Here is a 13,221-nt window from a genome sequence, read left to right on the forward strand (position 1 = left end):
ATAGGGTATACATACACACATATACGTGAAGTTTTATATATATCTTATGTCAAAGGGCTTTATTTTAAGGAATTAGCTCACAGGAGTGTGGAACTGGCAAGTCTGAAATTTAGAGGGCAAACTGGAAGGCTAGAAACTCACACAGGAGCTGCTGCTTCTTAAACTGACTGAATGAGGTCCATTCATATTATCAAGGATAATCTGCTTTACTTGAAGTCAACTGACTGTAGATGTGAACCATAATCTATTAACACTGAGATTTAGGTTCTATTAAGTAACTGGGTATTATAGCCTCACCAAGTAGGAACATAAAATTAACCATCACAGCAAGAATATATACAGCATTCAGACTGAATAATAAGACAAAGGACACAGCTAGTCCAAAGTAACTCCCTGTATGTATCTTACCATTTATTGAGAAAATACAGCAAATGGTAAGGGGAGGTAGAGAAGACTATGGGAGCAGCAGATGGGGAAAGGCACTAGCTGAGAAGACAGTAGTCTAGTGTTAGTGAATGCTGGGCAAAGGCACATGCTGGGATCACTGGACCAGGAGCCAGAAGGCCTGGTTCCCATTTATTAGTCCTTTTAATTTGGTCACACACCTGCGTGCTAAGTCACTTCAGTCGTGTCCAACTCTGTGCGACCCTATGGACTGTAGCCTGCCAGGCTCCTCTCTCCATGGGATTCTCCAGGCAAGAACACTGGAGTGGATTGCCATGCCCTCCTTCAGGGGACCTTCCGGACCCAGAGATTGAACCCCTGTCTTTTACGTCTCCTGGATCGGCAGGTGGTTTCTTCACCACTAGCGCTACCTGGGAAGTCCAGTTTGGTCATAAGTAACACCATTTATCTGAGCCTAAGTGGAAATAATTTTACCTGTTCCACTGACATCAAAAAATATTTTTTTCAAGTCAAATGAGATAATGTATGTGAAAGATTTATGTATCCATTTATCACTTCAGTTCAGTTGCTCAGTCATGTCCGACTGTTTGTGACCCCCAAGGATGGCAGCATGCCAGGCTTCCCCATCTATCACCAACTCCTGAACCTTGCTCAAACTCATGTCCATCCCATCGGTGATGCCATCCAACCATCTCATCCTCTGTCATCCCCTTCTTCTCCTGCCTTCAATCTTTCAAAATACCAGGATTTTCCAGTGAGTCAATACTTCACATCAGGTGGCCAAAGTATGGGAGTTTCAGCTAAAACAACAGTCCTTCCAATGAATATTCAGGACTGATTTCCTTTAGGATTGACTGGTTTGAGCTCCGCGCAGTCCAGGGGACTCTCAAGAATCTTCTCCAATACCACAGTTCAAAAGCATCAATTCTTAGGTGCTCAGCCTTCTTCACAGTCCAACTCTCACATCCATATATGACTACTGGAAAAACCATAGCTTTGACTAGATGGACCTTTGTTGGCAAAGTAATGTCTCTACTTTTGAATATGCTGTCTAGGTTTGTCATAGCTTTCCTTCCAGGGAGCAAACATCTTTTAATTTCAAGGCTGCAGTCACCATCTGCAGTGATTTTGGAGCCGAAGAAAATAAAGCCTGTCACTGTTTCCATTGTTTCCCCATCTATTTGCCATTAAGTGATGGGAGCAGATGCCATGATCTTAGTTTTTTGAATGTTGAGCTTTAAGCCAGCCTTTTTACTCTCCTCTTTCACCTTCATCAAGAGGCTCTTTAGTTCTTCTTCACTTTCTGCCATAAGGGTGGTGTCATCTGTATATCTGAGGTTATTGATATTTCTCCCAGCAATCTTGATTCCAGCTTGTCCTTCCTCCAGTTCAGCTTTTCTCATGATGTACTCTGATAAGTTAAATAAGCAGGGTGACACTATACAGCCTTGATGTACTCCTTTCCCAATTTGGAACCAGTCTGTTGTTCCATGTCCAGATCTCACTGTTGTTTCTTGACCTGCATAAGACTTCTCAGGAGGCAAGTAAGGTGGTCTGATATTCCCATCTCTTGAAGAATATTCCACAGTTTGCTGTGATCTACACTACACCATCAAAGGCTTTGGTGTAATCAATAAAGCAGAAGCACATGTTTTTCTGGAATTCTATTGCTTTTTCTATGATCCAGTGAAGGTTGGCAATTTGATCTCTGGTTCCTCTGCCTTTTCTAAATCCAGCTTGAACATCTGGAAGTACACGGTTCATGTACTGTTGAAGCCTCACTTGGAGAATTTTGAGCATTACTTTGCTAGCATGTGAAAAGAGTGTGATCGTGCCATAGTTTGAGCATTCTTTGGCATTGTCTTTCTTTGGGATTGGAATGAAAACTGACCTTTTCCAGTCCTGTGGCCACTGCCGAGTTTTCCAAATTTGCTGGCATATTGAGTGCACTTTCACAGCATCATCTTTTAGGATTGGAAACAGCTCAACTGAAATTCCATCACCTCCACTAGCTTTGTTCATAGCAATGCTTCCTAAGGCCCACTTAACTTTGCATTCCAGGATGTCCGACTATAGGTGAATGATCACACCATCATGATTATCTGGGTCATGAAGATCTTTTTGTATAGTTCTTCTCTGTATTCTTACCACCTCTTCTTAATATCGTCTGCTTCAGTTAGGTCCATACCATTTCTGTCCTTTATTGAGCCCATCTTTGCATGAAATGTTCCCTTGGTATCTCTGATTTTCTTGAAGAGATCTCTAGTCTTTCCCATTTTTTGTTTTCCTCTATTTCTTTGCATTGATCACTGAGGAAGGCTTTCTTTTCTCTCGGTGGTATTCTTTGGAATTCTGCATTCAAATGGGTATATCTTTCCATTTCTCCTTTGCCTTTCACTTCTCTTCTTTCCTCAGCTATTTGTAAGGCCTCCTCAGACAACTATTTTGCCTTTTTGCATTTCTTTTTCCTGGGGATGATCTTGATCACTGGCTCATGTACAATGTCATGAACCTCCATCCATAGTTCTTCAGGCACTCTGTCTATCAGATCTAATCCCTTGAATATATTTGCCAATTCCAGTCTATAAGCATAAGGGATTTGTTAGGTCATACCTGAACGTTCTAGTGGTTTTCCCTACCTTCTTCTATTTATATATGTATCTGTTATTGCTATTACCACAATCAAGCCTTTATGAACAGAAGTCTAGGTTATTCCATGGTGTTGAGTGAACAGGTCAACTTAAAAGCATATCAAATTCAACACTGAGTGACACTGAGTGTCACCAAATACAACTGTCCACTTTATGCTGCCCACTTTGTTCCTTCAGTCTTCTCCATTAGAGTTGCACAATTAGAGGTCACTGTTGTTATAACAAAGTATTAATATCCTGGTTTAAATTCAAACTATGATTCGAGTGAATATGTATTGCCCTCACCAGGTTATGGTGATCAATATGGAATTAAAATCTACAAGTTCAAGTAAGACTTAGAGTTATCTTCTAAGTGAACATTTAGCAACAAAGACTGCTGAGTGTCTAATCAAAAGGTGATTCATAGTTTTAATCCTATGCTATTATTCCTTCTACTAGCTTTAGGAATGTTTTAGTAATCAAAATGTCTACATGGAAGACAAATAATTTGAAAGTCTTGAGTTATTTGAGGTTCACAAATTATATAAGCAAGCTACATTTAAGCATAATTAATAGCATATATTATACTGTGATTAATGGGCTCAGGGAACAGCGGAAGAAAAATATTTTCCTTATTTCCAATAAAAAGAGAAACATCTATGTGTATATACCATTGACTTTAACATATTTGTGGATCAGAGAAAAGCATTATCATTACAATGAAAATGGGAGGAGGGGAATTCCAAGTTCAAGTGAAGGGCACCAGCAATAAGGACTCAAATCTTTGCAAACCTGACATAACAAAATATAGTCCAAGATAAAATTTATGAAAATACACACGTTAGCAAGTAAGTAATTGTGCTTTTACCAGTAAAGCTCTATTTATCCTTAATAGTTTATTAAGTAACTACATTACTAGTATATTTAAATATTTGATTATTTGTTCATTATAAAAGCTGGACGTTATCCTAGTCGAACTACTAAAAGACATACAAGCCCATGCCAATTAAAGTTTCATAACAGAATAGCAATAGAGTGCTTCTAAAATTGAAATGTAAATCAAGAGCAAAATATTGCTTTAGAAAAATTCAAATTATACTAAAAAAATTTCAGACATATCTTGATTGGGTAAAGTGAACTTTGTGTGCCTATATTGATCCAATAGATAAAGTTCCCTTAACTTGGGTTCTTCCTGGAAAACAGCCTTCCAAGAGAATTTTCTTGGGGATGCAGAGAGCAAAACAGGAGAGGAGAAGGAAAAGTGTGGTTGAACTATCATGGTGGGAATTGGGTCTCAGTGTTTTGGGGGACCTGCCAAAACCATATGGAATGCACCCCAGAATTTTCCACCTGAGACAAAAGTGGAGGAAAGTATTTCTTCATGGCTCTCACCCTTCATTGGCCAAAGGTTTCTTGAGGTTGTGAATTCCGTACCCTTCAGATGTACACATGTGCAGCCTTTTACTCAGAGGCTGCAAAGAAAGAAGCCCAGGGCAGAAAGCAAGAGAAACAATGCAGCTGAGACCAGACACCAACAGGCCCCCATGAACTCTGATGGATGCCACAGCGATGGCTCACAGGTGTGCCTCTGCTGCTGCTGCTGCTGCTGCTGCTAAGTCGCTTCAGTCGTGTCTGACTCTGTGCAACCCCATAGATGGCAGCCCACCAGGCTCCCCCATCCCTGGGATTCTCCAGGCAAGGACACTGGAGTGGGTTGCCGTTTCCTTCTCCAATGTATGAAAGCGAAAAGTGAAAGGGAAGTCGCTCAGTCACGTCAGACTCTTCTCGACCCCATGGACTGCAGCCCACCAGGCTCCTCCATCCATGGGATTCTCCAGGCAAGAGTACTGGAGTGGGGTGCCATTGCCTTCTCTGAGGTGTGCCTCTAGAGAATGTGAAATAGGGCACGGCATCTTTAAGGTGTTTGCCTTCTTCAGATTTCACTGGCGCAGGTGAAACTCAATCTGGATGGCAATAGGTTTTTACAAAAGGCTATTTTTTTTCCCCTCAAGGGAGATCTACTCCAAAATTTTCAATGGAGTTAGGTAAGCAAATTCACTGAACTTTAGATCAGACATTATCTTGGAAGTCTTCCAGTCAAGGCATATGCTTTTCTATACTAAGAAAGAGAGGCACGTAAATGTTTTTACAAAATAGGACCCAGGGTAGCAGGAGACCGAAGTCTTTTCTTTCCTAATTCAGAGCTTTCTGTTCTTTATTGTGTAACTGAAATTCACTCATTTATTCCTCAACAAATACGGAATGCCTTCTGAGTACATGGAGGCACTATGCTAGATGCTGAGGCTCAGTGGTTAGAAACTAGACATGGTCCCCACAATGAAAGTGAAATGTACAGGGAGAGAGAGAGGAGGGCAGGCAAACTTATAATTACAAACCACATTAAGTGCCCTGAAGATAAAACCCTGTGCTGCTAATTTGTGACCCCAGAAAGCCTCACCTGATGCCACACATCGCATTCCTGTTTCTGTTTATCTGTCTCAAATCAAAATGGTGTCATTAGATTTTGTTCTTGTTGTTATTTACACACCTATTAACAGATTCAATAAAGGAATGTTAATTCAGTCATGCCTCAGGATACATAGAGAACAGTTTTGTTTTTATTTTCCTCCACCTTGAATCATTCTCTTTCCTCAGCTTTCATAACATGGGACTCTATTCTTTTCACCCCATCTTCCTTACCATTGGATTGTGGGGTTGTTGTTTTTTTTTGATGTTAACTTTTTCTCATAACTTAAACAGTGCAGATTCCTGAGCCTGTTATATCCCTCTTATCTTCTCCCTCTTTCCTCTCCTTAGACAACTTTATTCATAGTGCATAGGTTTATATACCAATGATGGTTGTACACACAAAAGCACATGAAAATTGTACTGTTGTACGATGATCTACACCTTTCCTCTGAGCTTCAGACCTGTAATGCTCTGCCCCTTGGATTTTTTCACTTGGATATTTCAACGGCAACAGGTCAAAATCAAACATGTGGTTTTCCTTGAATTCTGGCTCTCTTCCTCAGCGCCTCTCCACTGGCCGCATTGAACATGAATGGCACAGCCAGTAACCCAGGGGCACTTTGTAAAATGCCCTCTCTCCAAAGTCTCCATGTCCATTACATAATAAATATATATTGGGTCAGCCAAAAAGTTCATTCAGATTTTTTTTGTAACACCTTACTGCTTTCTACTCTCTTCTTTTCTCCCACTATCATCACAATCCAAGCTCTCATCCGCTCTTTCTGAATTATTGCAGGAACCTCCCATCAAAGATACATATGGTTTTCCATACTACAGCCAGAATATTCCTTTCAAAATGCAAATTCTGATTATATTGTGCCCCTTTCTGCCTTTCCTGAGGAAAATATCAATGGCTTCACAATGCCTTTAGTGTGAAAGCTAAAATATTAATACATACTCTGATCTTGGCCTGCTTTTCTTTTTTTAGGCAATTTTTTTTTTAAGTAGAGTTTATTTACAATGCTGTGCCAACTCTGCTGTACAGCAAAGTGACTCAGTAATACACATGTACACATTTCTTTTTTATACTCTTTTCCATTATGGTTTATCACAGGATATTGAATATAGCACATCCCACCTTCCTCGTTCCCACACTGGGTCTTTGCTCCCTGGAGGGCTCCTCTACTTTCCTTCCTCTTCTGCTAAAGATTCCCTCATGCAAGAACCCCTACTGTTCTTTTAGATCTCCATTCGGCTTCAGTCCTGACTTCAGACAGGAAGTAGTTCCTGACCTTCCTAAGTAGGCAATACCATCACTGCACCTTTTTCTTCACATTTTCCTAGATATCTTTGCACTACTTTGAAGAATGCTGTACTCTCTGGAATGTAGGCTCTACATGCAGGGCTGTCTCTCACTGTCATACACACACACTCACATACACTCACACCGCTCACAGGCCCTTTTCTTATCTTTAGAGCCTCAGATTCTAGCACAGTGACAGGCTGAGAATAGAGTCTCAAATGAATTAATGAATAGTATCCAGACTGAGTTCAAATGTGAAATTTATATCAGTTTGTTTTCCTTAAGATTATATGAACCTATATGAACTAGATTTTCTTCAAAGTATATATAGATAGTGCATATGACTCCATCCATGGGATTTTCCAGGCAAGAATACTGGAGTGGGTTGCCACTGCCTTCTCCAAGATGGTGGTATATACATTAAATTCAGCCAAAAAAATGAATACTTCCTGACATAAATCAAAAACCAATTTTTTCTATTCCAGTCTTAATACTTTATAGTTATATTTTAAAATTTCCATCACAAATGCAGATATTTCCAGTACCACATGTTGAGACTAAGAATATACTTAACTTTATTTAATGAGATTTGGTTATATCCAGCCAAAACAAATGTTTTCTCCTTTCATAGCATAGAAGACATAACACATGCATCTTAGAAATTCATCACAATTATCAATATGAATACCTGAACTTCATATTTTAGGAAAAAGGTCAAATCTCTCTAACAGCTTCTGGCTTCATCTGTCTTCACCCCTTCATAAGAGCAAGAAAGGCAGCCACATGTTTGGAAGGCTTGCTGCTGCTGCTGCTACTGCTGCTAAGTCGCTTCAGTCATGTCCGACTCTGTGCGACCCCATAGACAGCAGCCCACCAGGCTCCCCCGTCCCTAGGATTCTGCAGGCAAGAACACTGGAGTGTGTTGCCATTTCTTTCTCCAATGCATGAAAGTGAAAAGTGAAAGTGAAGTCGATCAGTCATGTCCGACCCTCAGCGACCCCATGGACTGCAGCCCACCAGGCTCCTCCATCCATGGGATTTTCCAGGCAAGAGTACTGGAGTGGGGTTAGTGATATTATTTAAATCCCATTTAAATGTACAGTACAATGGTCCCTATATGCCGGGAGCCATGACTATTGAAGTCTGAAGCTCTGGCTTTTGCACACTTAGAGAACTGGAGGAGTAAGTGTGAGGGAGGAGAGAGGAAGAGGAAATGAAGGAGGTAATGAACAAGTCAGAAGAGATTTTAATCCATTAGCAGCATCTTGATAATAATGTTTGACAAGGCTCCACTCCAAAGATTAAGACCTATCTCCCAAGGAAGAGAAGGAATACGAGCACCCTCAGGAATTGAGAATATTTCTTTCTCACAGAGTCAGACCACAAGTGACACTTCCTTTCAGTTTATGACAATGATTGTAGTGGTGCTTCTAAAATGATAATACTCCTATAAGTGTCAAATGAAAAGAAATAGAGGAAGAAGGGAAACAAGCCTTATTTAAAAGAAAAATCCACATACACCTAAAAAATATACTTCAAAAAATAGAGCTTTCGTCCTAGATTTTTTTTCCCAAAATTTCAAAGGCAGGACAAATGCCCTTAAAAATAGGAAACACTAAGAAAAACTATAATATAAATATTTATTTTGTAGTCTTTGCTAAAACCTGCTTTTGAAGTTATATTTCATGGTGACTGCTTTAGAAATGTCAATACCACAACAAACTCAAACTTTTCATAATTCGATCTATTCCCCAAGACTGATGTAGCATTTATGTAACTGTTTTTATTTCTTTTAATAAACTATTATTGATTGCCTCTACAATTTAAAGAATTCCAAATATGAATGAATATTTAGTACACTTTTCCCTTTTGAGTAATCAGTGCAAAAAGATATGCAGGAATTTAAAACAAATAAATGGCCCCTTCCCAACCCTGAGAAGAAGCCTCTGGAATTATCCTGAACATATAAATATCAACAGAGTTTTGCCAAGAGAACGCACTGGTCATAGCAAACAACCTCTTCCAACAACACAAGAGAAGACTCTACACATGGACATCACCAGATGGTCAACACCGAAATCAGATTGATTATATTCCTTGCGGCCAAAGATGGAGAAGCTCTATACAGTCAGCAAAAACAAGACCGGAAGCTGACTAAGGCTCAGATCATGAACTCCTTATTGCCAAATTCAGACTTAAATTGAAGAAAGTGGGGAAAACCACTAGACCATTCAGGTATAATCTAAATCCAATCCCTTATGATTATACAGTGGAAGTGAGAAATAGATTTAAAGGACTAAATCTGATAGATAAGAGTGCCTGATGAACTATGGACGGAGGTTCATGATGTTGTACAAGAGGCAGGGATCAAGACCATCCCCAAGAAAAACAAATGCAAAAAAGCAAAATGGCTGTCTGAGGAGGCCTTACAAATAGCTGTGAAAAGAAGAGAAGTGAAAAGCAAAGGAGGAAAGGAAAGATATAAGCATCTGAATGCAGAGTTCCAAAGAATAGCAAGGAGAGATAAGAAAGCCTTCCTCAGCAATTAATGAAAAGAAATAGAGGAAAAGAATAGAATAAGAAAGACTACAGATCTCTTCAAGAAAATTAGAGATACCAAGGGAACATTTCATGCAAAGATGGGCTCAATAAAGGACAGTAATGGTATGGACCTAACAGAAGCAGAAGATATTAAGAAGAGGTGGCAAGAATACACAGAAGAACTATACAAAAAGATCTTCACGACCCAGATAATCACGATGGTGTGATCACTCACCTAGAGCCAGACATCCTGGAATGTGAAGTCAAGTGGGCCTTAGAAAGTGTCACTATGAACAAAGCTGGTGGAGGTGATTAGTCAAGGCTATGGTTCTTCCAGTAGTCATGTATGGATGTGAGAGTTGGACTATAAAGAAAGCTGCTACTGCTAAGTCACTTCAGTCATGTCTGACTCTGTGCAACCCCATAGACAGCAGCCCACCAGGCTCCCCCATCCCTGGGATTCTCCAGGCAAGAACACTGGAGTGGGTTAAAGAAAGCTAAGTGCAGAAGAATTGATGCTTTTGAACCGTGGTGTTGGAGAAGACTCTTGAGAGTCCCTTGGACTGCAAGGAGATCCAACCAGTCCATCCTAAAGGAAATCAGTCCTGGGTGTTCATTGGAAGGACTGATGTTGAAGCTGAAACTCCAATATTTTGGTCACCTGATATGAAGAGCTGACTCTTTTGAAAAGACGCTGATGTTGGGAAAGATTGAAGGCAGGAGGAGAAGGGGATGACAGAGGATGAGATGGTTAGATGGCATCACTGACTCAATAGACATGAGTTTGGGTAAACTCTGGGAGTTGATGATGGACAGGGAGGCCTGGCATGCTGCGATTCATGGGATCTCGAAGAGTCGGACATGACTGAGTGACTGAACTGAACTGAGGAACATCTAGGAAAGGTACTTCTCTTTTTCTACTGAAGCTGAAGTGAAAATATTTGGTATATAATTATTTTAAAAATACCAAATCTTGTTGATTGACTTCCTCTACAAATTCAATTTATTAGCTGATTGCTCCTTTGAACTGGGCTTCCCTGGTGGTTCAGACAGTAAGAATCCACCTGCAATGAAGCAGACCTGGGTTTGATCCCTGGATCTGGAAGATCCCCTGGAAGGGGAAATGACAACCCACTCTAGTATTCTTGCCCAGAGAATTCCATAGACAGAGGAGTCTTGTGGGCTACAGTCCATGGGATCGCAAAGAGTCAGACACAACTGAATGACTTTCACTCCTTTCAAACTATGGTGCTAGACAAGACTCTTGAGAGTTCCTTGTACAGCAAGGAGATCAAACCAGTCCATCCTAAAGGAAATACAACTCTGAATATTCATTGGAAGGACTGATGATGAAGCATAAGCTCCAATACTTTGGCCATCTGATGCAAAGAGCTAACTCATTTAAAAAGACCCTGACACTGGTAAAGGTTGAGGGCCAGAGGAGTAGAGGACGACAGAGGATGAGATGGTTGGATGGCACCATTGACTCAATGGACATGAGTTTGAGCAAACTCAGGGAGATAGTGAAGGACAGGGAAGCCTGGCGTGCTGCAGTACATGGTGTTGCAAAGAGTTGGACACTAGCAACTGAACAACAATATCCCACCCTATTTTTTCTAGGACATGAGATTTCATGCCTAGAAAATCAAGGAACTATTAAAAAGAAAGGTATAGATACAGCAGTACTTACTGTGGTGACTCAAGGATGAAAGAGCAGATAACCAAGGAGGGTCTTGGAATGCAGGAATGGAAAAACCAGACCCTTATCATCCTTCCCTCTCTCATGTTGTAACTATTAATGGAACAGTATAACCTGTCTCCCCTCCTACCCCATAGGGAGGAGGTATTTGCCTTATTCTTTCCCCCACACAGTATATGTGCCTCATCAAATCAGCAAATGATCCACAAGACCCCTATCCCAATCCTTGTACCTTGAGTATAAAAGTGGACTGCTACTGCTGCTAAGTCACTTCAGTCGTGTCCGACTCTGTGCGACCCCACAGACGGCAGCCCACCAGGCTCCCCCTGTCCCTGGGATTCTCTAGGTAAGAATACTGGAGTGGATTGCCATTTCCTTCTCCAGTGCTTGAAAGTGAAAAGTCAAAGTGAAGTCGCTCAGTCGTGTCTGACTCTTAGCAACCTCATGGCCTGCAGCCTACCAGGCTCCTCCGTCCATGGGATTTTCCAGGCAAGAGTACCGGAGTGGGGTGCCATTGCCTTCTCCAAAAGTGGGCTAAAGACCCCCATTCAATGTCAGTTCTCCCTTGAGCTGGCCCGCTGTTCTAACAGCATCTCCCACTCTAATAAACTTTATTTCCCTCTCATTCTGTCTCCTGTCTGGAAATTCTTTCCCAACCCATGCCCAGACCATGACACTTAGTAAGTACTTAATACAGATTGACTAGCTGTTGTTTTATTTAATGTGTGTTCAATAAACATTTAACGTTTTTTCAAAGTTGTATTTTACATTATTTAATGAAGCTATACCTGGATGACTAAATTGATATTTACCTTAAGAGGAATGCCCAAATTAGACCCACAGTAAAGGAGAGTAAATAGCATCACTGATGCCATGTGATTTATGGGAAATACAGTTTTCCTCTTTTGATTCTAATTACACACATTTTCCATAAATTAGTAATCACACAGGCACACAATCTTTAGGAAACTTACAGATACCTTAAAGAAAGCGATGACTAGAGTGGAAATATTTTCTTCTGTGAATCTACATGTCCTATATAGTTGGGATTAAACATCTATTCTAGTTTTTATTTCCCAGAATTGTTTTCCTTGCAAGGCTAAAAATTCATGGCTTAGTGGCTTCTGGACGCATACACACCAAACAACACAAGCTTCTGTCTCAAGAGAGATACTCTCTGGAGCCTGGAATTCTCCCTCCAGCAACATGCATTTAACCTCCATTTAGGTCAATGAGAACTACAGGCAGGTACAAGGGCCTGGGGAGTAGGAATTTTTAGCAGGTAATTGTTATTGCAACAGAGTTTAGAGAGCACTTCACAGAAGTATCAGAGGTGAATTCACCTTAAATCTTTGCTTTTAGCCAAGAATAACCTAAACCTAAAGCATTGTTTCAAAAAACCTGACTTAATAATACTCAGAACAAAATAAGTTTCCTTGAGTCCTCTTGTTTCTCATTTCAACCCAGTGAACTTTGTATAGTTTCACTCAAAAAAAATTAAAAAGTTAATAAATACTTATGCATGCTTGCAAAGTTGCTTCAGTCATGTTGGACTCTTTGGGACCCCATTGACTGTAGCCCACCAGGATCCTCTGTCCATGGGATTTCCCCAGGCAAGAATACTGGAGTGGGTTGCCATACTCTCCCCTCCAGGGGATCTTCCTAACCCAGGGATTGAACCCACATCTCTTATGTTTCCTGCATTGGTAGGCGGATTCTAGGCCAATCAGTTTGCCAGAAATTCTCCATTAATCTAGAAAACTACTTTCTCTCAATAAATATATTCAAATCACACTCAGATCAAGTGGTTAAGAAAAAAAAAACTGTATATGTCTGGATCTCACATAATTTTGCATGAAAAATGTAGCAATTTTGCAAAAAAAAAGGGAGGAAAGAAAAGTCTTACTAAACGCTGATTGAAGCCAGTGGACACAGGAGTAGGAATCTTATGCAAAGGAATCCAAGAAGAGCTTGGGAAAGAAGGGAAACAGAGAAAGACCTGAATGGGTTCAGCAGGCAGGACTCAAACTGTCTATGTGAACTGGGTGGTGTAGCCCAGGATACCAGATAACTCAGAGGTTCTCCTCCTGGCTGTGACCCTGATCCTCAGGGCCTTTGTCTGAAGCCATGGCTCTCTGTAAGTCCCTTCAGACTTAGAGGCAATCCTGCTAAAA

At 40.6% G+C, this 13,221-nt stretch overlaps 1 long non-coding RNA gene across 2 annotated transcripts in view; it reads right to left on the bottom strand.

The window, feature by feature from the left end:
• LOC133260307 (uncharacterized) overlaps nt 1-13,221 on the bottom strand; it is a 293,050-nt gene that overhangs the window by 263,376 nt on the left and 16,453 nt on the right. The window lies entirely within an intron of this gene.

The sequence above is a fragment of the Bos javanicus genome, chromosome 2 (assembly GCF_032452875.1).
Source record: "Bos javanicus breed banteng chromosome 2, ARS-OSU_banteng_1.0, whole genome shotgun sequence".
NCBI lineage: Eukaryota > Metazoa > Chordata > Mammalia > Artiodactyla > Bovidae > Bos > Bos javanicus.